Genomic DNA, 24,911 nt, shown 5'->3' with positions numbered 1-24,911 from the left:
CTGGCACTTGTACACCACCACTTATACTTCCGATTTTGAACCTCCAGAGAAGAAAATTTTATTCTTCCCAGCCTGTACTAGTGAGAGGGAAGTCAGCTGTTGTGATTGTGGGAGCAAGTGACTGATGATAGCATTGTCTGGAGCCAAGTATAAATTGAGTAGCTGCAATGCAAGCTGCCACACAGAGTACCAGTCTGTGGCTGTGAACTATTATGCTATGTTACAGCCATTTAATGGCAATTGAGTGATGAGAACAGTATGTTATTTGATGCACATACAGTGACACAGTGGCTTCTTCTAATTAAGGCAATATCAGAGGACTGTTCTTTTGGTTAGTGGCAAAGAGCAATCTTTAATGTGGAATATACCTAGCACCAAAAATACACAATGGAAAAAATGATTCTACCTCTTGGCATATGAGCTTTTTCTTTCATTAGGCCCTTGGCAGTTTGGCGTTTTTGAGTTAAAGTGTTGGAGGTTTTCTGTAGGGACACTGGAGGGACCCCATGGGCAGTGTACGGGGAACAGCCTTTGATGGCATCCCAGAGTCCAGGGACGTGGGAATCTGCAACTAAAGGTGCCATGCTGAATGCACCCAGGAGGTCCTGAGCACTCTTGGTTGCACCCTCAGTTTAGCAGGTAATCCATAGCACCCAAGCAGCCCTTGTTTCAGGAAAGGAAGCCTCTGTCTGACTCAAATTTACTGGCATTTCTTTAAAAAAAATATAGCACTTCTTCTCCAGACAGTGTTGAAAATTACAGATATCACAATGAAAGAATTCTTAATCTGAGGTTACGGTGTGAGCCATTTACAGTAATATGCTGAATCCTACAACACTTCTAATTTCCTTTGTGAACCATTTTCTTCTCTGCTTATTCAGTTAGGCACTGCATCCCATAGCTGGGCTTGGCGGGTTAAGAAGCAGAAGCTTTATACACAATTCAGAATATGACTGCAAAGTTTCACTGGCTGTCAGGTCCTTCTGAGAAATATTAAATCTTTAAATAGCTTTCCTATGCTGCATTTTTCTATGTTACAAGGTTTGCATAAAACAGACTATTACGGTAGAAGGTATTTTAATCACAATATTGATACATTGTTCTTCCTTTGTAGCATTTCAGTTTCTTATTAGAATCGGATACTTAAGTTAAAGGAACAACAGAACATTACAGCTTATTTCAGTGTGGAGTTCACTTTCTATTTATGTAGTATTGGATGGGCATGGTAGATTAGTAGCAACATAATAGGTGGCAAAATTAACTATAATATATATAAATTATATAAAAAAATATATATAAACTATATATGTGCATGTGTGTATACATATATATATACACATACACATGCACATACATATGTATGAAAGCACTAGATACCAAATTTAGGGTAGACTTTATTTTAAAGAAGAAAGTTCCACATCTTTGCTTGAGAGAGGGAATTACTATTTAAGAAGAAGGGTTGATTAATTTGAAACTGGTCGTACTAATGATTCTTCCACACATACTCTGTGTCATTTCATTATATTCGCAGAATGCATCCTAATGCTTAAAATGTGTTTAACGTTTTACTTAATCTCCTTCCTCTAAATCCTACATTAAAAATCATAAGGTGTCCAGTATACACTACATATTCACACAACTTTCTATTAAGTTGTATTTTATTTCAGGGGCTGGGGGGTGGGTTATACATTTGTTTGTTTTCTATGATATGACAGTATTGCAAGACTCCAGGTCCAGAAGCTGATTGGCCTCCAATTCCAGGAGGTTTTCAGGGGACTATTTTCTATTTGTGTTTACATATATTGAATCTGTGCTTTTAAAATAATTTTGTCATCTGAGTATTTCCTTCTGTTGGCTTACATGTATTTCTTCCTTTGTAATGACATACTTTGACAACAGAACCCAAAGGGACATGTACAGCTAAATAGTAATTTTCAGATGGAGAATAGAAAGCAAACAGGAACTTGCTAAAGCAAATCTTGATTTAGATATTGCTTGAACTAATTCTGAAATCAAAGGGGAAAAGTCATGTATTAGGTCTTTCCTCTTCCTGTTAAATTACTTGAAAGTCCATCTGCAGGATCAGCCCAGAGTCTTGCTAGCAGATAAGCAAGCCATGTTCTATCGAGTATCTTTCTGAAGATATTTTTGGTAATTCCATGTTTCTTTCTTTCTTACTGTATGGTGAAAAGGAACATTCTGAAAGAGGGTAATACAAAAAACACAGAAAAAACTGCCATGTCATTATGGATGATTTAGTAAAACAGTAAGTTGCATGCGATGCGCTTGTTTTGCCTTCTCTCATATAGTATAAATCAGGAGCAGTTTCACTGCAGTAAAAGCAGCCCAGAAAAGTGAGGGCAAGTAATATGCAAATATGCTAGTAAGGTAGTGAACCTACACCAGCTGAGCATCTAGTGAGCACAGAAAAGCAAGTATGATTTACATGCAGAACAAACAGTAGCAAGAAGAAAAGAGTGACATGATTGTACCGTTCAAGGGAACGACATACCTCACTGTCAGAAACCTTTTCAAGGCCATTTACTTCTTCAGAGTTATGAATATTTGCTGCTCTATGGGACTTGAGTGACTCTTCACTATGTATGGGCGTGCTATTATTTCTGAACTTGTAGATGATAATATTACATACATTTGATTTCTGCCAAATTAAACCCCACTCTTTCACAGAGATCCACACAGCCTAGAAGTGGCATTTTTCCTAGTGTTTCTTGAGTTGGCACAGAAAAGAGAATCTGTTAAACCGGATAACTGACTGTAAGCTTAAAATTGATACAGATATAATTAATCAAGAAATTTTAGTAGCATGGGCTATATTGTTCTGAATAGTCTGCTGAACTGTAGCTTGAAATTAACCTGAAAAAGGAACACAGTTTTATGTAGAGTTTCTTTCTAAAGGAAATGGTCTTACTTAAAACAAACATCAAGCTAACATTAGAATTTCTATACTGAGAAACCACGGAAACAAATTTAGCAGTTTTGCAGTAAGAAATGAGTAGCCAAGTTTTTCTGTCTGTATAATAAATATACATGTAATACCACATGCTTTGGCCTTTTCTTCAGCCTTCTTGTATAGATCCTGGTAAAGAGTCCCTGAAAAAATAATTTCTTAATTTACTTAGACAAAATAGGTACACAAAGATTGTTTCTGTAGATCTGGAGACCACAATTCAAAGAGCAGCTCAACGTTAGACAATCTAATCTCCTGTTGAACTGCAGGTCTTTTTGTCTTAGCCTGTCTTCACCTTTCAGAGTTGGCATTGTAGGCCTTTGTTGTTTTAAGTAAGTAGTGTACACGTTAATTGTTGGGGGATTTTTTCGTAAGCACTGCTATACAAAGAAGCAGGCATATCGTGTCTATTCCATGTATCCTTGCTGTCTGTGTGTGCCATACCTGGAAAATTCACCCATCATCATGGCCATGTGCTCCACTGTAGCCATAAAAATTACCATTTTTCATCAGCTGAAACCTGGACAAAACATGAAGCTTTCCAGGGTAGGGAAATTGACTGGTAACTCTGAGCAGTGTGTGATGCATCCATTTATTCAAGACACGGACACCAGTATTTCACTTGAAAGCACTTTAGCAGGAACAGTCAAAACACAACTGACCTAATCCAATATTTATCTTTCCAGGTATCAGTAGGCTCTTAAGCCATTATCACTGGCTCCAGTTTTAAAACTACTCAGAGTGGTCCTCACATTTCAGCTTTGGTTGCAGCATGGCCTCTTTAAGCTGACTGGGCTCTTTTTGTTACCCTGGCTGAAAGTTTGGCTTTCTACTCAGACCTCTGCTCAGGACATTTTATTCTTAACTGTCCATAAAAGTTAAATAAACTCCATGACCCTCGCTTCCATATTAATTTATCAGGTTGCTTTTGCATTTTCTTTCAGTTGTTCTAAGCTCGACATGTTCTCACAATTAGCACAACCCTGTCTGAGATAGTGGCAATAAAATATCCACTTGTCTCTACATGGATGAAGTCCTCAGCACTGTATTTTCAGAGACAGAAGAGATGAAAGTGGAAATACCAAGGCACAGACGGTCCCTGCCCTAAACAGTGGCACAAAACCCCAGTGCCAAGTGATGTGATGGGAGGCTGTGTGCTGACAGCTTCTACCCTGCACGTCTGGGAAATCCTGCACATAATGACTTGTAGAGGCATACCAGAACTGCTGCACCTGTACAGGGCAAATAACCAGCATGTACACAGTGAATCTGACACATGCTGATCATAGATTGACTCTGCAAATAATCTTCTGTGAAACTGGACGCGCTTAAGGGGCTCCAACGCATTTGCACACAGAGGTAGCTCCCCGCTGCACAGAGATGCGTGGCAGGATGAGAGCACTCTGGCACATTTCTGTGCACACACTAGACATGTAAACTCTGCCATCTGTTCAGGACATAAGGGCATTGAGCAGTCTGACAGGGTTTCTGAACATCTGGAAATTTTGGACTAAAGGGCTAAAGTGGATGATGTTAATAGCTAAGAACTACAGGACTCTCAGTTTTTGCCTCAATCTGCAAAATTCTGTGCTGCCACACAGGCTCAAAATGCGCTATTCATAAATGATTCCTGAAGTATGAGATAATTTTTTTTTTTTTTTTTTTTTTTTGCTTGTAGATGAATAGAATAAGGGATTCTTGTTGACGGCTTACAAGCATTTCAAAAGTCATGTCACTTCAAAACCCATGCTTGTTCTATAATTTATGAGGCATTACATTTCAGTATTTCCTGATAAGATGCATGAAGAGACCAAATCCTCTGAATAAAATCCTCAGTTGAAACTAAAAGGATTCAATTTTTTTTCATGGATAACCTGACCTTAGAAATTCCTTAGAAAATTCCCCAGAAAATAGGGATTTATATTCAGTTGCAGAAATTTTTCAAGGCTATGGATAGGTCCAAATGTTCAGTTTCCTTTTCCTTTTCTCACTTAACATCCTCCAAGTCTACAGAATGATGCTAATTTCTGATAATATTCTGTTGCATTCCTATCTAAATACTTTAAAGAAACATGTCCAGTGATTTCAAATCTTCTTTTGTATGATACTGAGTAAGCCCCATATATCTGTAATACTTAGTACTGATGGGCTCAAACATCTCAGGCCTGTAATGGGCCCTTTGACTGCACAGTATTTTCAGTCTACATCTTGGGGAACATGGAAAATTTACACAATAGTGAAAGAAGTCAGGAGAGAGGGATAAGAAAGGAAATCTTGACTGCAATCCAGGCTCAACCAGGAGGTGGCTCGGTATATCCATATCCATACCACAGATGATCCATAACAGAAGGGTATGGCTAAAAAAATGCTAGGTGGAACAATGATAGCCTGACATCGGGTGTAATAAGAGCCTGAGCCCACATTTCCTGACCTGTATGAACTGTTTATAATATGAACTATCTCACTAAAAGATAAGGAGTTAACAACTTCATTCAAGTTGCCCATCAAAGCTAAAAATTATTTCAAAAGTCTAGGTATTGAATCTATGAAGTTATTACAGTTTTTTTAAAACTCAAATCAATTAATTTTTTACACTTGCAATATAAAGGGGTTTTGTTTCTTTTTTTCCAAATCTGTTTTCTTGGATGATTCTACAGTCAGGAATATAGAGAATGGGATTGCAAGCACCTTTTTGAGCAACATCTCCTGGAATTTAGTAGATTACTCTTATCCTTCTGACCTTTTGAAAGTTCCTCTGAATTGTCAGGAGTTTTGTATTCTTTAAAGGATTTTAACCAGTTAGAATTTAATAAAAAGTGTCTGTTTCTGTTATCAAATCCAGCTAGATTGTTTAAGTAAATCAAACAACGCTACATTACAGAAATTTCAGTAGAATGCTTACAACGTCAGGAGGTCTTCTATCAGTTTCTTCAAATTACATATTGCAGATTTTTTCCCTGATCACTCAAAGGTTGATATTTGATTAAATACTGCAATATACCTGAGAGTAGGGTCAGAAACTGTAATACTAAACCTAAAGGACAGGTTCTTCTTCATCGGATTCTGCCATAGTCCATACTGTATGTGGGAAGTGATGGGTAAAATCTGTGTATGTCATGTTATCCATTTATTGGCTGAACAGTAATAAAGGAAATTAGTAAAGAAATAAGATTTTTTTTTTAACTCATTTACATGGAATTATGTATAAACTGTCACTCTGAGGAAAGTGAAACCCCAGAAATTGGTCAATATGGAATAGCTCCTCTTTGAGCTTTGTTTCAGATTCTCAATCCAAAAATCACCCCTAAAGTCAGTTAAAATCTGGCATAACTCACTGACTTGCTAGCAGTGCTGTACTTTCCACTTTCTGGTTTGATATCCAGGGATGACCCACAAAACTTGCCTGAATTTTCATGTGGAAAAATTGGCCAGCACTTTCCTCCCGAGATCTTGCTGGTAGCCAAGCGGATGCATCTTTCCTACCTCCAGCCAGCTGGCCCACCTGGCAGTTATGTGCTAAGGTGGTCCCAGGGACTTGCTGGAAGTGCTTGTTAGAAATTTACCCTGTAAGCGAGGAGAGGACCAGGGTCACATCTTTCTTTTTCACGGCACATAATGGATCATCTCTGCTAGAGAAGTCTTCTCCCAAGGTCAGAAATCCAATTTGACATGTGTATTCAAAAAATAAGCAACTCCAAGACTTGCCAGTGATAAGGAGGTTTTTATAGCAAAGCATACCTGGAGACTTTAAAGAAATAAGTACCATTAACAGAAATAGCTGTAAGACCAAAACTTATTACTAATGAACTGGAGACAAGAAGGATGAATGCCTAACATTTCTCTGGACTTGAATATGACAATAGATATGTTTGATTATGAAGCAGTGGAATAAGTATTAAATTGCTGTTTGAACAATAGAATTCAATGAAGCAGATTTTTCTATGGGGAAAAACAGACAACACACAGATTGTAAATTACATAATTATCTCTCAGATAATTGGTCTGTTAAAAGAGAAACAAAACAAAAGAAAACAGAAAAATAGCCACTTAAAAGACTGCTCTCTATAAACAGACACATTTAAAACTCAGCTGAGAGGGATTAAGAATCACTGAAGCCCTGAAATGTATTTAATCAATTTTCTATCTCCTGCTGGCTGTTATAAGCATACATGATTTTCATTCCTAAAGTTAGTGTCAGGTTTTTAGGGACTAGAGGACAATCTTTTTATCCATATATTTCAATATTCTCAGACACAGCTACATCATTAAAAGTAGTTGATCAATATACTTAAGATAATAAAATTCAGCTTGATAGTTGTAGGAAAGAAAGAAGAAACCTGATATATTCCCGAGGTATGCATTTATGTGCTAGGCACTAATTTTTTTTTATTATATAGTTATTTTAATTAAATAGCATGTATATTTATTTGCATCTAACTTTGTTTCTTTTCTGTTCTTTCTCATACACACACTGTTTTGGATTGCAAATCTTTGTAAAGTAAATAGTATGGCAGTATCATTCCAGTGCTGGCAAAATGGCTTGCCTTTTATTTATTTGTCTTGTTTTGTTTATAAAAGTAATGTTCATATCAGTAAGATGTTCTTTGTTTTTCAGTATTGGAAGAAACCACTTAAGGTAAAACATTATTTCCAGTATTGAAATTGCCCACCACAGAATACTTCAGACATTAAAAATACAAATTAAATTATGTTTACCTCAAACTATATCTATATGCACTGCATGCACTTAAATATATTATAAGCAAAAAGCTTTTTATTTCATATGTTTAAATATTTATGCAAGATATGGGCTTTTTCTTTTTTAAGTATAAATAAACTATTCATTTAATAGACTAATCTCACGCTGAAATGCTGCACTACCTGAAACAGCTTTTTATCATTACAAAGTTCTCTCTCTAAAATGACAGGAATCTGACCAGCTAAAAATTATGAGCAATATGATGATACTGATTTTCAGTGAAGAGCCTAAACTCAGTTCAATGGCATAAAATGATTTTGCATTAAAAAAAAATGCTTCATGATATTTCTTGCATATAACAGCACACAAGAGGTGTTTAATTTTTTTGGTTTTTTTACAATCACTGGTCTCTTGTTTGCATTTCTTAAAATATGGGAAAGAGATAAACATCAGTAGTGTTTCAAATAAAATTTGGGTATGTGTTCAGCCTAATTTTCTCTGTTCCAGCTGAACTGGTAGAGATGTAGACCTAGCAGCTTGTGGAGGGGAAATTATTTTGATAATCATTTACTGTCTCTATGGATGAGACAATGACAATGAACGTTTTAGATATGGCAGCACAGCACATACTAATTCTACATTGTCCTTAAAATGCTTTGTTTTTCTAGCAAAACACTTTACCAACTTTGAAGGTATCCTAATGTTTTTAATGTTAAAAATATTTTAGTGTCTTGTGGCCCAAGAGGCAATTTTTTGTTCTATTGGAGAAAGTGTAATTAAGACATTACACTTTAATGAATAAAGATGAAAAATGGATCAATAATAGTTAAAAACACATAAAAACTTTTTATTATTGTAAGAAAAATATGGATTTACATGTTTTTTTAAAGTAAGAGTTATCTCTTCACATTAAGATTTTCCTGAAGTTTGTATTCACCCATTCTTTGGACTTCTCTGTACATAGGTACATCAGATGAATATGAAGAATTTCTACTGAACGATTTTGAACTTTGAGCTGAAGTAAAGGTGTTGTCCTTTACTTCATGGACATTTTCCATATAACAAACATGATCTATGGTATGGCATAAAATGTGAGACTATAAAGATTAATTATCAATGTGTGTTTTAATTTACCTATAAATTTTTGTTAGCAACCATAAGTAATGTTTGCATGCAATAGATAAAATGAGTTAATTAGAACTATCCATTTAGTAAACATAGTCCTATGGATCTAAAATCAATGAACCAATGAAATTCCTCTCCCCGTCTGTTACATAGAAGTGTACCTATATGTACATGCAAACGAACATCCAGATATTCTTTCTAAAATATTTGTAATTAAAATCTATATGGATATAAATTATATTTCAAATATTAGTTTTCTCAAATGCTAGTTTTGTAGGCATAGAAAGGATTCACAATAGTTCTACTCATACAAGTCACCATGTTGATTTGGCTTTCTAGCACTTGAAGGGATTTGATAAGCAATTGCATATGACAATTTTTCTGAAAAGATTTTTTAAAAGCATGTAACAAGAATGCATTGATTTCGAAAAAAGCAATACATAACCCAATTTAAATAATATTTTGAAATCATAAGGTACAGATATGGAAAAAAAGGAATGTGGGAGAAGACAGAGACAACAATTCTCAATTTTGTGTTGGAAAATTATGTGTTAGACACTGTTGGTCCTAGCATCACCAGGTATAAATCCAGCTAACTCCACAGGCAATAATGGACTGTTCCAGTCTGTCACAGCTAAAGAGCCAGCTCTAAATCTTTTCAAGCAAATTTTCCACTCTTAAACTTGTGCTGTGTAAGCACTTTTAAATATGACCATCTGAGCAAAGTAATTTCTCAAACATAGTAGGTTTTAATTATGGCAGCTTAAATTAATTGCTCAGGTAAATTAAAGACTTTGTTTAATTCCTACTCGGAACCATTTCTACTTTATTTGAAAAATCCTTTGTATAGTGCTTTGGTGACATTTAGTATTTTGTTTGTCATCATTAACCAGTTCTCCAGAGCACTGCAGAAACTGTCCTCCCACTTGTTATATGCAGAAGCCCAAAGTATTAATCTTGTGCTTATTGTCTAGAAATGGACTTTGAGAAATTAATTCCAGGACATCTTGCTCCAGCAGCTTAGGGTGAATACATAGCAGTCTGCTCTGCTGGAGATTACCATGCTGGTGGCAGAACCAGTAGGAGAGACCTTCTGCTCATGGCTCACCTGCTTCCGTGAGCAGTCTGTGAACCTGCTGTAACTGATGCTATTATAATACTCTGAAATCCAATATAAACAAGTTACAGTAAATGATGATGCACACGGCAAGCCACTTGTCATAACTGCAAAGTACGTACAGCCTTCCGAGTGAAAAAATGGGGCTGGGGTTATGAAGAGATCTTTAAGTTCAGTGTTTGAAGGGACTTACCACAAAATGGAAGAATAGAGACTGTTTTGTGACTTGTAAGCATAAACAGCAGAGGAAAGGAGAATTTATGAAAATACATAAAATTTAGAGTGAGAGGCTGTGGAGGTTGCGGGATAGTCATAAAAAAGAAATGATAAAAGCTACTGCATTTGGTGCTTTAAAATTAGATTTTACAAGATAATAAGGAAGGAAAAAGAGGCAAACTGATAAAAGGAGCACTCTGATTCCTTAATCCAGAGGCTAGCTGAGCTTCATTTATGCATTTTAACAACAGTCACCTAGGCTGATCTAAATGACATTGATAGCAACAACTCCCAGAAGACAAGAGTTATGCTCCCTGCATTGTAAGGCTGACGAGGAGGAACAAAAGATTTTGAAATGAATGTTAGGTTCACCTATTTTAATTCAAATAGATTAGCCATTTGAGAAATGTTTCACTCTCTCAAATTTCTGCTCTAATGTCACTACCCTCAATAGAGTTTTATCAAGTTTAAATTTGGGCTGTACCAGAGGGAGAGAGTGGCAGACTTCTCATAGTTTACTCTGTGGTGGCTCAGTGATGAGTTTGCTCAGGCCTTTGCTGGATTAAAGGTTGCTTTCCTTTTTCAGTTCATGTGAAAATATTTTATAATCCCTTTTTTCATTTTTTTTCCATTCTGTTCTCTGAAGAGTTGCTTGAAGAAGATTTATCAGAATCTGGGAAAGTTTTCAGAAATCCAACCCAAAAAAAGAACAGTTATATTTACATGACTGCTGCTTCTCAGAGGGCCACCCCTGCTCTGTAGCAGCTTCGTAGCATGTGCAATCTAGGTGTGTCTTTTCATTCAGTGAGCAGAATGAATAGTCGGTATAGTTTCAGAAGAAATCATGCTTCGCTGCTTCCCTAGAATAGCTTGCAGAGAAAATTTGATTGTTGTAGGAAGAAAAAGAATGCAATTTACTATACCAAAATTTTCAAAAGACATACAATAAATTACAGAGAAAAATCAGTAAAAGATATCAAACAGCCTTTATTAAACAATAAATTATTTTTACCAAAACTAGACCATGGTTTCTTTTGAAGGACTGCTTCTTAAATACATGTGGGACCAGTGAGTTCACTACAAGTTACCAGTATTTTTCAAAAATGTTATTATCAAGGGTGCAGTACATTGACATAGAAGAAACGAGAGGATAAGAGAAGGCTGACTAGAGGCTCAAAGATAAAGGGCAAATTGATTAATAAAATATTTTCTGGTGGAATTGCAGAACTGGTGAAAAAGTTCAGGTTTAAATCACTTTTTATTATTTATAAATTTCACGTGCTGCTTGAATAAAAATGATGGAAAATTCTCCACTGAATCTTGGTTGGCAGTACCAGCCAAAGCAGGTGCAGAATATTTTAAGCAGATAAGAGGACCAGTGAGATTCTTCTTTCTGGTGGTTTAATAAAATGTATAAAGACTGTGTTAAATGCAGGTAAGTGGAGAATATCTTTCTATGTCTCTCGGAACTCAGAAGGATGATGGGAATTTTTTTTCAGACTGCTAAGTGCCCAAAGAATATATCCAAAAGCTAGTTTCAAAAGTGATCCATACCAAAGTAAGTACGTAATTGCATTTGTCCAAAAATTATTATTTTTTCCACATTCAGTAAGTTTAAATTAGGAGAACGTTCTGATAGTTTAAGTAGCAAAAGTTGACATTAAATACTGCCATATGCACAATGATCCTATTTATTTAATTGGTACAATTCATGGATCAAAGTTCTAATCAAGGATAAAAGTATTAGTTTTGACTAGAAATATGAATAACAAATTAGGCTATCAATCAAACATAAACCACACTTCTTCAGAGGTCACCTCTTACCAAATAGTTCACCCTACCAACACCAAAAAGGGGGGGGGGGAGAATGAGATGTGGAAATATGTAGGAAAAAGGATAGGTAGAATGTACTCAGATATTCTGAATATTTTCAAATGGTACTATTTAATGTGACATACTTAAGAGAAGTGGTAAAATTATCTAAAGCAGGAATATGTTAAGAGCTCTTAGTAATTCTAAAAGAATGGAATGGAAATGCAATGGAAATGCAACGGAAAATTGCAACTGCAGGCTGTTTTATTTTAGAGGAAAAAAGTAAGATCATCAGAATTATATTTTGCTCATCTTCAATTTCCAGTAAAACACTGGACAAATACTCAAGTAAACTAATCGCGTACATGGTACTGGGACATGAATATGCACCAGCACTGATTTATCGAGAGCAAATTATGTTAAATCTAATTTCTTTCTGTGGTAGCTTATAAAAGCGGAGAAGAGGAGTGCGTGCTATGTATCTTGACTTCAGTAACACTTTTGGTGCTGTTGTAGATTGTATTCATTAGCAAGATAAAATACAACCAAACTGAAAGTACTAAAACAACAGCTGAAAAAGCATACTCAAGGGGCACTTAATATTGTGCATTATCAAACTGGAATAATATATCAGTAGTTCTTAAAAAGTCTGTACTATTCAATTCTTTTTTTAATGAGCTGACCTATAGAAGAGAATAGGCATGTTCACGTTACAGATCCCACCATTCTGGAAAGGTGGCGGCCCTCTAGGAGATGGGTTCAAATGTAAAGCAATCCTGACAGAGTGGAAAAATCATTCAAGAAAAAATAACGCATGGTTCAATTTTAAAGTCTCCCCTTGCATAGGCAGATAATGAAATCTTACACTGTGAATGGGCACCACCTCAAAATTACGGGCTGCACAAAAAAGACCTAGAAGAAGGGAATGTATTGAAAAATCAGTGTGACAATGTCATGTTGCTTTCAGAAAGGCTGACATGCTACTGGGATGTAAAAATGTGAGTTTGTGGCACAACCTTTCCACTGCAGAAATCACAAGTAGTCTGCCCAGGATTTGGACTCCATTTGAATAAAAATTTGGATCTGTCAAACAATGGTAGAAGAACAGCAAAAAGACTGATCAGTGATCAAGAAAATATGGCTTAAAATGAAATGCTGAAAGTTTTGGAGTTGTTAGGAAAAGGAGACCTGAGGAAAGGAGTCAGTCTTCCTTTATGTAAATGTTAGAAGGAAGGAAAAAGCTGTTCTGTAGGCCCTTCTACATGTTAATATTACATGTATGAATTGGTAATAGTCCCAGTGCTGTTAGTCGTATTTCTGACATTTGTCAGAAAGTGGCATTTGTCACTGCAAAGGTCCTAAAAGATGTCTATGTTGAAAATGTAGTATGCACTGTACATAATAAGTACTTGCCCATTCTTGGAAATCTTAAAAAAAATTAACTTCAAATGTTCCTCTTTTTAGGACCTCTAGTAATGAGGGGCATGTAAAAAAAAGTTAGAAAAATAGATGCTGTCAAATACTCACAAGTTGTAAATTGAATTAGATTTATTGAAACTATACAAATCAACACAACCTAAGAAAATTATTATTTAGAGTTTTTCTGCTAGAATAAAGTTGTATTAATGAGTACAAGTGCATGCTTGTTACACTATTCCATTCTAAGAGATTCATGCCATCTGAACTTGGACAGCAGTTTAGTTAAGTGTCTGCTTACAAAATCTAATCATGAGCAAAACCGCCAAACCGAGAGGCTAGTTTAATAGCAAAAAATGGTACTAAGCAGAAAAAGGGAAGATGTTATTCCTGTGAGGAGAAAATGAAAATGAACTATAAAATACAGAAGAGATGCAGCGCAGAAGACAATGGGTAGTAAAGAATACTAGGAGGAAATTATAGGGGCAGAATGGGCCATTCAGGTTTCTCTGCTAAATAAAGATACTTGCTCTGCAGTAACCAGTGGTTCTGTAAATCTTCAGAAAACTGGAGAGATGTGAATTTGGCCCATCTCCTTCCAAACTGAGGGATTAAACTAGTCATCAAAACCCCACTTCCTTTCTAGAAAGCATTATTCTTCCTGCTCAAGCAAGCAGGCAAGCCTCTATTTGCAGAGCTGGAAGAATGTGACCCAAGAATCCTTTGAACCATAAAATTAACTTTTCTGGGATTATGTGGGACTCAAGACATCTACTCCTGCAAAAGATAAAAGTACACAAACACACACATAGATAGACAGGGAGATCTGCCGTTTCTCAAAACAGACCAAGTTACGCAGACAGATGATGCGCACACAGTCCCCTTCCCTAAAGTCAGTGGTGATGTGGCCAAGTAAGAATTTCGTGGATGAGCATGCTGTACACTGTTCCCCCAGCAGTAATTCCAGCACAGAGAGCACAGAGACCTACTGAAATTGATAGTGTCTCAGTTACTTGTAATGCTTGGACCCCAAGTTATAATTCAGCAACGCTTAGTTCTGAACACTTTTTTAAACCTTTTGGCTAATCTAATTTAAGGACTTCTTGAAGAATCATATTTAGAAAGCACTCCTAATTAGAAAGAAAACTTAAACCTTATTTTAAGCATGTTTACATCTTCTAAAAACAATAAGGTAGAAGTACATGTTTAATGTTCTTACAAACTTAAATACTTTACTAGATGCTTACATTACAACTTCAAAATGAAAAAAAAATATGGTAAGAATAACTAGAAGAAAATTAGCAGTAGAGACATAAGCAAAAACCTTGTAAAAAATTTTGGAAACTTCTGATAACTTCCTTCATAGCAGTGTAGATAAGGATTTGCTCTACTCAAACAGTGGAATTAGATTCAAGTGTAAAATCAGGAAAAATTATCTTTGATTATGCCCCAAGTTATTATCTATTCTGTAAAATGAGAGTAAATAAGATGGGAACAGTCTTTTGCACCTGCTAATAGAAGAATTCTCTGTTATCTCAGGGCCTTCTTGAAAACCATTGAAGGTAATTACAATCTTCCCAAGAGCTTTAGCACACCTGGAATTATGTTTTCAAGAAGGAGATGCCTGAATGATTAAGAATATACAGAAAAGTCAGAGTACTCTTACTGTGAGGGGAGCATGGCTCTTGCATGGTTTTCCGGACTCTCTTCATTGCATTTGCATTATAATGCATGTATTTCATCAATGTGCAATTGTAAATATACCCTTCAGAAAAATGACCTACTGATGGGTTCCCCAAAAAGCCTCTACCACCTATAATGTGTAATTTAATTTCAATTTCTATCTGAAATTAATTATAAGCCCTATGAGACATTATAGAAAATTGCATTTTCTGTTTTGCTTTTTTTTTTTTTTTATTAGTGGCAATAAATTCATGCTGATTCTTTTTGAATTATGTTTATGGTTTTACTGATATGAAACTTTAACTGATAACACTAGTGAGGCAGCAATAAGCAATGTGAAATATACATGAATGCTCTTATTTGTGGTTTATGATTACCCATAAAAAACACTAGGTTTTTGAACAGCTTATCTTTTTCTAACGTCCTTTATTGTGTCTCCAAGGCATGGTATTTTATATATTAGGTAAAATATATGCTACTCTTACCATGAATAGAAATTAAAACTACAATTTATTTACAGGACATTTTTATAGCCATGTATATGTGTACTGCTGGTCATAACCCTGTATGAGGCTGAACGAAAATGATTTGACTGTAAAATATGTTATACCTGATATCATATGGTTTGCTACAGTACTGCATGGAATGCATAAAAAAGTCGCCTCCAATGCCCACGATATTTCTAATATAGAGAGGAATACACTTTTCCATCTGTATAACTTTTTTCTTACTGCATCTTTTACAAGTTTTATGTTAAGAACTTGGACTTCAGAATATCAAACATAATATTTTACCAGTTTTTTAAATAGCTTTTGTTGCAGCTCCATATAGTCTCAAAGCTTTCTTTTTCACTTTCACATAGCCCTAGGCTGAATGGAAAATCTAGGGTCAGGCTTTTCTCTCAGATTGGGTAGCTTGACTTTGCATCCAAGATCTGATATATTTCAACACTAGAGAAGACCCAAGCTCCTAGGCTTTGAAGTTCTGTAATACTTGAAAGAAAGCCCTAAGGCAAATACCAGAGTCAAAGAAGTTAAATCTGTTCTGGATAGGTGAAGCAATATCCCATAGCTACCAAGGGAGATTTCATTAATAAAAACATGTTAGCTTCCTGTTGTTCTGCACCAGAATGTCCTCTCATGATGTCTCTCAAGGAATTTAACAACAATAATTCAAATTAAATCCTTTATTCAAGACAAATTCTCTTTAGAAAACCAGTTTTGGTACTTTGGGAATTTAAAAAACAGTTATCCAATGTAGAGAGAAAGTAGCAGCTGAATGCCTAAAAACCCTCTCCGATGCTGGGAGAAGAGGTGTAAATCGGAGAAAGAAAGAAAATCATACCCGTTCAGTTTTCTGCCCTTTACAAAGCTATTGTTACTCTGCTTGGCCTCGTCAACTCAATGGTCTGTGAAGTCTAATGTAATTTCCAATTTTTCGTAGAAATTGCTGAATTTCTACTTGTCCATGACAAAACACTGGGGGGGGGGGATAAATAACATATTAAACTTATCCACATGGATAATGTTGGAATACACTCGGTCATCCAAAAAGAAACTTCATCTGAAATATGTCCATTAGGCACTTCTGTATCTTAGTGTCCAGAGTACCTGTTTTTGCACGCAAGTCCATAGAGAAAAGTATCGAAAACAGTTGCAGTCAGTTTTTAATTTTTTCTTGCTCCCCAACTTCTTTATTGCCTCTAATTTTATTCTTCTCCCTGAAATTGTTTTTTCTTCTGCCTTTGCCTTCTCAGTTTATCAGGTAGCTTCATCATCTATTTAGCTTTGCTTGTCTATTCTCTGCCCTCACAACTATTTATCAGTCTTTTCTCTCTGAGTGTCATGTTACTAGAATCTTTCAAGAACCATATAACCAAATACATTTCATCACGTTATACCACTGACTGAAATGTCTGGAATATGATGAACAGTTGCAAAGGACATTTTTTCTTATTCTAGGAGCATCATTTATTGGGTTTGCTAAAGATATAGTCACATGTAAAAATATAAATTCCAAACATTCTGCCTTCCCCCTTTTTTTCCACAGATAAATACACACACTTTCAGCTCATTTCAATAACAACTTCAGCACTGGACATTTCTTTGGGGTTAATGACCTTTTCCAGGGTTGTGGGTCATTGGTTCCCAGGAGGTTGTTAATTCTCAGAAAAAGGCCTGTTCCTCTGCTTTTATTGCTTAAATATATTGTGTGTAGAATTGCTCACTGCCATATAATATAAATACTGGAGAGAAAAAAAATAAGGCAAGTTCCCAGCTGAGGAGAAACTGACATGGCTCATATTGACTTTATCTTATATTAGATGGCATTTGGATATTAGCAAGTACATCCACTGCTCATCTTTATTTTAATAAAAATTTTGGGGTAAAAGACTGCCATTTACTTTTCCTTTATAAAGGACCTGAAGATGAATTGTCTTGAGAACATCAGTTGCACTTTTGAATCATAAAATAAATAAAGCCTAACAACTTACATATAATGATTCTTCGAATTTGAACCTCCCAAAAAATTGCATTTTGGCACTATGAACTGAAAGTAGATCTACAGTTTCAACTAGGCATTAATTAAATTGAGTTATTAACCCCTCAATAACAGTGTTTATAACAAAAATACAGACAGACCATTAAGTATAGTGCCTATTAAGAGCAAGATCTAAAATGTATTGGGGGGGGGGGGGTGTTTGGTTTTAAGATGGTGTTATTTTTCTTTCCTTTTAATTTGTAGGCATATCTATCAGTCTCATGTTTTGGAGTAGGACAGGCAGAATTAAACCATTGCATTTTTTATAGCCTGAACTGTGTTTGGTGTTCAATGTGCAACATTTAATTAACAAGTGAAGCACAGTAGTAAAATAGGCTCAGGTAGACTCCTACAGATAAAATAAATATATAAAGAGAAACTAATAAAAGCAACCCCATTAGTTTTTTCTTTTATGTATTTCTTTTGGAAAGACCTTTTTTTTTTTTTTTTTTTTTCCCAGTTTAAATCTAACTGGCTATTAATTTCTCCTTTCTCCTGAGTTGCTTTTGCAATGATAAAAAAATTATTGAGAAAGTGCATCAGTGTCTTTGCTGTATAGATCACCAAGTCATTAATGTACAGCTCATGGAACAACATGCAGAATTTAGGGAAAGTAAGAGATCAGCATCGTTACACTTTCAAAGGTGCCAAACCCCATTCTTTCCTATATCAAAATTCTGGCATACCTTATAGAGGTCTGTAGTCAGAATTGAAGGTATGGGCAGGAAAAGCAATTTTATCAATTACTTTTTGTTCCTTTTAGGTTTTGCTGTTGAAGTCCAGCTGTGTTTGGCTAGCTTTTGTCCTCTCATGTTTTCTTTAGCTTGGATACGAGCTCTTACTTAAAGTTTTATAAAAAGTGAAGGAGCTGAAATTAGATCTTACTGGAAGCCAGCATGCCAAGTGAAAGGTTGCAGTAATTTATTTTCATCTAGATTAGCATGTTCTATGCTAAATTTTGATCAGTTTGACCAACCGTTGATTCACCTGCTAGAGAAAGATAATACATGCAGACAGCCAAGTCAGTAATCTAGATCTAAGCTATTGTAGTCTTTCAGCAGCTGAGTAACCAACCAGAATTGCTTTTGAAAGCTAAGTGGATTGCTCAGTTACACAGCAAAGATGTATATGAAGCCCCCAGAGCTGGGTATTCCACATAAATTACTATTCCACACTTGCATAAATCATTATGAACTACACTGAAGATATTGAGCAATGTTAAGTTAGACCGGATAAAGAATCGGTTCTGAAAATACATAACAGTGAAAAAAAACCCAAACCTTTTTCCTGGTGGTCATGAGATATGCAGCATTATGCCACACATAATCAGATGTTCATATCCTATCATATATGTGTTCATATCCTATCAAACAATTGGTCACATGCTTAAGTAGCGGGTAGCTAGATTGATTTCATGCAAAACCTTAAAGCAGCTTGTGTCTGACCTGGGCATGTCTGGAGCACAAGCTGTTCAGCTGCCTTGATGTTCTGCTTCTGGGGTGCACATGAGACTTCCTAAACTCCAAGTCCTCCAACCAGCTAAATGTCTAAGCCCTATTGAGGAACCTAAGCAAGGTCCCCTCTTCTGCTTCTCCCAAAATGCTCAATCCTATAGACTTTCTGAGTGTATCTGACAGATTTGAGGCCCAATAATTTGTAATGATAATTTACTTAACTAGAACCATGACAGGCCACCTCCCTCACTAACAGTAGCTTAGTGGTTCAATTTCTCACTTAAAGTGTGTGAACTCCTAGGTCCATTTTCATTCTCTGTATGACAATATCCAGAAAACTCATTTCTGGAAAAGTGCTCAGGCTACCAGGTGAGATTTCAACTTTGGAAAAGGTTCACAGCTCCTCCTTTTGAAGCTGGCACCTCTTTAATTACTGAATGAGATGTTTTGGCTAAAGCAAACCTAGCTGCATAGCCTGATGGTTAAATCCTCTTTTGGGTAAGAAGGGTGAAGACAATGGTTCCCTACTCTGTATTTTAAATAACAGGAATGTGTGTTCTGGGCAATTTTTGAAGAAAGTTTTCAAGACTTAGACTCAGAAGATGACTTGAGGGAAAAAATTACAGATACATCTTCACTTTCCCTTCTCAAATTCTCATTCTTTCTCTGTATGGAGCTTAAGGACACAATTTTCACTATTTAAGATACACCTTAAGATTAAGGTACCACCATCTTTTCTTCAGCTAAGTTTAAGGTCTTCATTCTACCCCCACCCCCAATATGTTCTATACCTCTGAGACTTTAGTAGACCTGTGTAATGTTGTTTGAGGGGTTCTTATTAGGGAGCTGTTTGGGGGATTTTTCAGAGGAAGAAATAGTTCACAAGTGCAGTCAAATGAGGTAGGAAAAAAAAGCAGATCTGAGTGGAATAGGACTGATTTCTTTTCCTTTTTTTTTTTCCCCTCTGCAAAATGACATTATCAAAAAAACACAGCCCAAGTCGATCCCCAGTAATTCTTCCATTCAGTCCAACACAGAAAAAAAAATGTTTATTACTGGATCTTTACTTTAAAAGTATGTCATTTTTTTAAACCAAAATTCTGTTCTATGAAAACTGTTTCTCAGCTTTGCTTTGGTTTAAAAAATAACAATATTCTGTCAGATTTTTTTTCTCAGCAAATATATTTTTTTCCTGAGATATTTGCTAATTCAGGGGTTATTGACATACATTAAAATTATACATGGTCTTAAGTATATATAAAAATAGACCCTCCCATTAGTGCTATTGAAATGTGCACAACTATTATTCAGATAAAAATCTCACACATTTTTAACAAGTGCAATTTCCAGGTAAGGTATGGTTCTGGCCTTTTCTGCAATATTAAAAGACTTTAATCCTTTTGATGAACTGAATCTTGGTATTGGACACAAAATCTTGGGGGTTTTTCCACGTATACAAAAAGCTTTCCAGACAAGTCCAAAATATACTTTGGCAGTCTCTAATAACAACAAAGAAAGATTTTACTTGGCAATGACAAATATTTCTGACCCAAAGAAGACTCTTAGCTTTTCAAGTTTCTTGCAGCGTTACTGCTTTTGCCGGTATTCTTTCCTCACCAGTATTTTTCATTCTTTGTTACAAAATCTAATTCCTCCTAGACAAGTTGCCTAATTAAAAGTAATCTTTAGTGCAAACATGAAAAGGAGCTTTTCTATAGCTACCCTTTGCCTTTCTGCAGAAGAGTATAAATGTAATGATGTATGTCGTCTGTCTAGCTCATATGACTAGTGACAGAAACAGTAATTCCAAGCACATTTCTATTTTAGCCACTTATTTGCACCCCATTAGTGCATGAAGAGCAATATTTCTGTGGAGTTATGGTGACATCAAGCGGCTAGCTAAATGATCCCTGCAAATATAGTAATATCAATATATACTCTAGATGTTGGAGTAGAAGCCAATATAAGTACCAACAGGTAATATTAAGAATATCTTACCTCTTTGACATATTAATGAACTTCCAGTTCCATATTGATGGGTTAAAATCCAAATTTTAGATGTATCATCAGGGTGTGTGTCATTAAATGCCGTTAAGGAAAACCAAACCATCATATTTCATTCTTGAGGTAGAATTCAAATGCAAGGGACTGACACTGACATGAAAGATGGTGCTCAATACCAAATGATATGAACTATTCTCTTTTACCTTGTACTAAAACATACCTGGGTTACTCAGGCAGCTGCTGTGCAGTCATTAGAAAAATGGAGAGAGTGATAATTATCTTCTGATAGGATTTTTGTGATTGAGTTAACAAGTTAGTATCTACAACTTCAATTACATGTTCCGGTTCAGTGACAACACAGCTTCATAAAGGTAACAAATAAAGTTCAATTTGTTGTACAGTAGGCTGATTACTTTAAAATTCTCTGCTGTCAAAATTTACATTTCCAACACTTTCCAGACCATGAAGGTACACATTTTAAGAGTTTTCAGTGAGGGCATGTTCTTCACCAGCTTGTTTTTCACTCAGTTTCTTAATGAGATTACCTCTCCATCGCATCTCCTACAGTCAGAACTTTCTTCTATTTGCTACCCTCAGCCCCTCAAAACCAGTGCAATGACTTTGATCACTCACCATCCTCCTTCAATGTCACATCAGAGTTTCTTGCTTCAAGATTTGCTTGAGCCCACTTGTTTGGATCGTCTCCAGGAGAGGTTAGCTGGAGAATAAAGACTCAATATGAAATCAATAAAAGATATGATTTCTGTGGACCAAAGAGGAACTGCAGAATTCAGACTCATAAGAATATTGCCAAAATGGTAGCTGAGAAACACAGAGGGAATATTCAATGGAGTTTGTTTAAATTTATATGTACTGATGGTACAAAAATTGCAAGTTAACTTAGTTTAATACAGGGGCAGTATAATACAGTGGCTGTATAATACTGACCTAAGTTACAGAAAAGATGTCAGCTGATTTCTTCAATTTGATGAAAACCTTTAGTATTGAACATCTTGCTTGACTAGTCCATATTTGTATATTCTAATGACTTCACCTTTGTGGGTGAATCATATTTCCCTGAAAGGATTTATATATATGTATGTATAGTTGTTGTTGTTCTTGTTGTCATATGATACTCAGAATACAAATTATTAGCTCTGGTACACCAAGCTTTATTTGCAAGTTTAAGATGCAAATACAATTTTAGTAAATAAAGAAAAATTCTGACATGAACTGTATATTCTTTAGTAAGGACTCTCATAAAAATATTATGTATGAGAAGCATTATGGGACAAAAATCACATGGCTGCATTGCTTTGGAAGAGATACAAAATAAAAAGCATTAATCAGTCTGCTCACAGGACTATTTAAACCAGAAATCCCATTAAGTTCTTAAATTGATTTACTCTTCCCTCCCCCCAAATAATAAAATAAAATTCCTCAAGTGTCTATTAAATCAGACAATAAATAAAGGTAGGTAGGTAAAATCCTTGGGGAAAGGAGGGACCTTAAGGCCATCTGATTCATATTTCATACCTCTTCCATTTCTCCATCTTTTTTTTCATCCTTGTTGAAATTCATACATACACAATGTCATAAGCTAGTGTTGTTTTGGATTCAATTTATTTTACAAAAAAATAAAAAAAACAATTCATGTGAACTGAGGCCAAAATAGTCTAGTGAAATAACGTTTTTTTCATTTATATTCACTGCCATGTCTCTCCACTGAAGTTAATGCATTTTCCCTGAAAGGTAATTCATTTCAATTTAAATCAATACAGTATCTTTGAACTAATGCCTTCCAGAGATGCCATGTTTGAACAAACAGTGGTATTTTTGTGTAAATTACAAATTTTATTGGTAATTGCACAAAAAAAAAAGTGCTCAGGAAAAAAAACTTAGCTTCTAAACAATACAGAGCATGAACAAAATCCAGATTTTGTTTTGTTTTGATTTGGTATTCAGGGGTTTTATGGGCTTTGACATAGAGGAGGGAAGGAAAAAGCTATTAATATATCTAAACACAACTGGGTATAATTCTTGCCTAAAAAAAATGAAACATACTTTCATGAAAGGAATGACTGCTTTTTGAGGTGTTTTTTTCCATACATTTCAACATACTGGGCAAGACTGGCTCAAACTGATACAGGGAGCCTAAAAATCCACATTGTTTTAAACCTGCACTTCCTAACTGAACATAACCTAACACTTTAGGGGGTGGTACAGGGATGGGAAGAGGGTGTTTTTAATTTGTCCCTTCTTGTTTAGCACAAGGCAGTAATGCATGCAGTCAAAAAAGAGGCAGGAGAGCCCTGATTTATAAAATATTTGACTGTCAGTCTCAAGTTCCTCTTGCAAATAATCTGAAAGAATTTTCCTTTAAGCTATGTTTTTCAATCTGAAAATTATCATCCCCTTTGAGGGATGAAAGGTATTATAAAACACTGGAAAAAGTCAGGTCAGTTGCCAATTGTTCAGTTCCTTCAAGGGACCTGAGGAAAGCAGCAACTGCATTTGCTGGCTGAAAATGCTTGCACCAGCCGGGGAACTAGTAACCACCTACAGTTACTGGCAATAGCTCAGCATCTTTATGACAGGGGGAAGAAAGGGTTTGCATTTTTTTTTTCTGCCAGATTTGGAGGTAGCTAAGTCATCAGGTCAGTGTGGTAAATTCATAACTCATAATCACTTGGATGTACATGATAAAAATGCCTAGCAGTCATTTAACTTTTTCAGAAGCTTTAATATCCAAAGAGTTTGTCCTGACCAAGAAGCAAAATTGAGAACGTCACTGACAGAGGTATTTTTTAAGTAGAATATGAACTGCAACAAGGGTTTAAATTGAGGTTTGTTTCATTTTCTTCTTGTCACTTCTGTATTTGTAATTCTCTAGCAATAACTTATGAGCTGTGGGTTGTTTTTTGAAACCTGATCTAGCAAAGCCAAATGCCCCTACTCATAGGTTACTCAGCATTATTTTGCAATTATTTTCAAATGGGAATTTCCAGGTGTGGATTAAGGGAAGGGACTACTGGAAATGCAGTTCTGCCATGCCACGCTGTTTCCTTTCACCTGCTCCTTTGAAGTATCACTGACTCTGTCTTGAGATTCATGCTGGGAAACTGCAGAGATGAAGGCCATAAATCTTTTTTCCCTCATTTATGCTTGACTTGCATTATAGTATGAATTTTCATATTTGTTTGTTTGTTTAGCCCCAAATATAGCCTCTTCTTCATACATTGAAAAACAAAAGCCTATATAATAAGTACAGTTTAGAGCCCAAACTCCATCATGTCAATATCTAGACCTGTTTGAACAGGTCAAGTTACTGGAAAAGAAAAAGTTTGTGTAATACAAGTCAGTTTGTGTAATACAAGTCAGTCCTGAGCAGAAATGTCTGAACTATTTCTAAGTAGCTAGGCTGAGCATCAGTAGCAGTAACATGTCATTAGCTGTGAAAGTTAATTTATCCTCTGTTTCTATACAGTGTTTGTATGGTGTATTTCTAGTTTTAGAGACTCACAGTTGCAGGAAAATGGGGGTGGGTTATAAAAATGTTACTGGCTTTGGTTCTTGTCTTGCAAATGAAAAGGAAGACCCTTCAAATGTAGTGCATACAGAAGTATAGGACAAGACTCTCTCCAAAAGTTGGTTGTTAGCAAGTGGTTTGTTTTTCTCTTGAGTTCAAACACCTAAATGTAAAACATTTCTTTTAAGACCAGTGGTATATTCAGAGGAGTTTGCCCAGCGACCACTCTAGGCATGTAAGAAGTACAAAAGTCCATCTATGCACAAGGCAAGAGACCAGTACCTGAAGTAGTTGCCTTCTATAAGACCAGAAAGGCCAAAGAATATGAAGCTAGTCTTAAGGATCAC

Source organism: Haliaeetus albicilla, chromosome 6 (assembly GCF_947461875.1).
Source record: "Haliaeetus albicilla chromosome 6, bHalAlb1.1, whole genome shotgun sequence".
NCBI lineage: Eukaryota > Metazoa > Chordata > Aves > Accipitriformes > Accipitridae > Haliaeetus > Haliaeetus albicilla.
Note: the sequence above shows the minus strand (reverse complement) of the source record.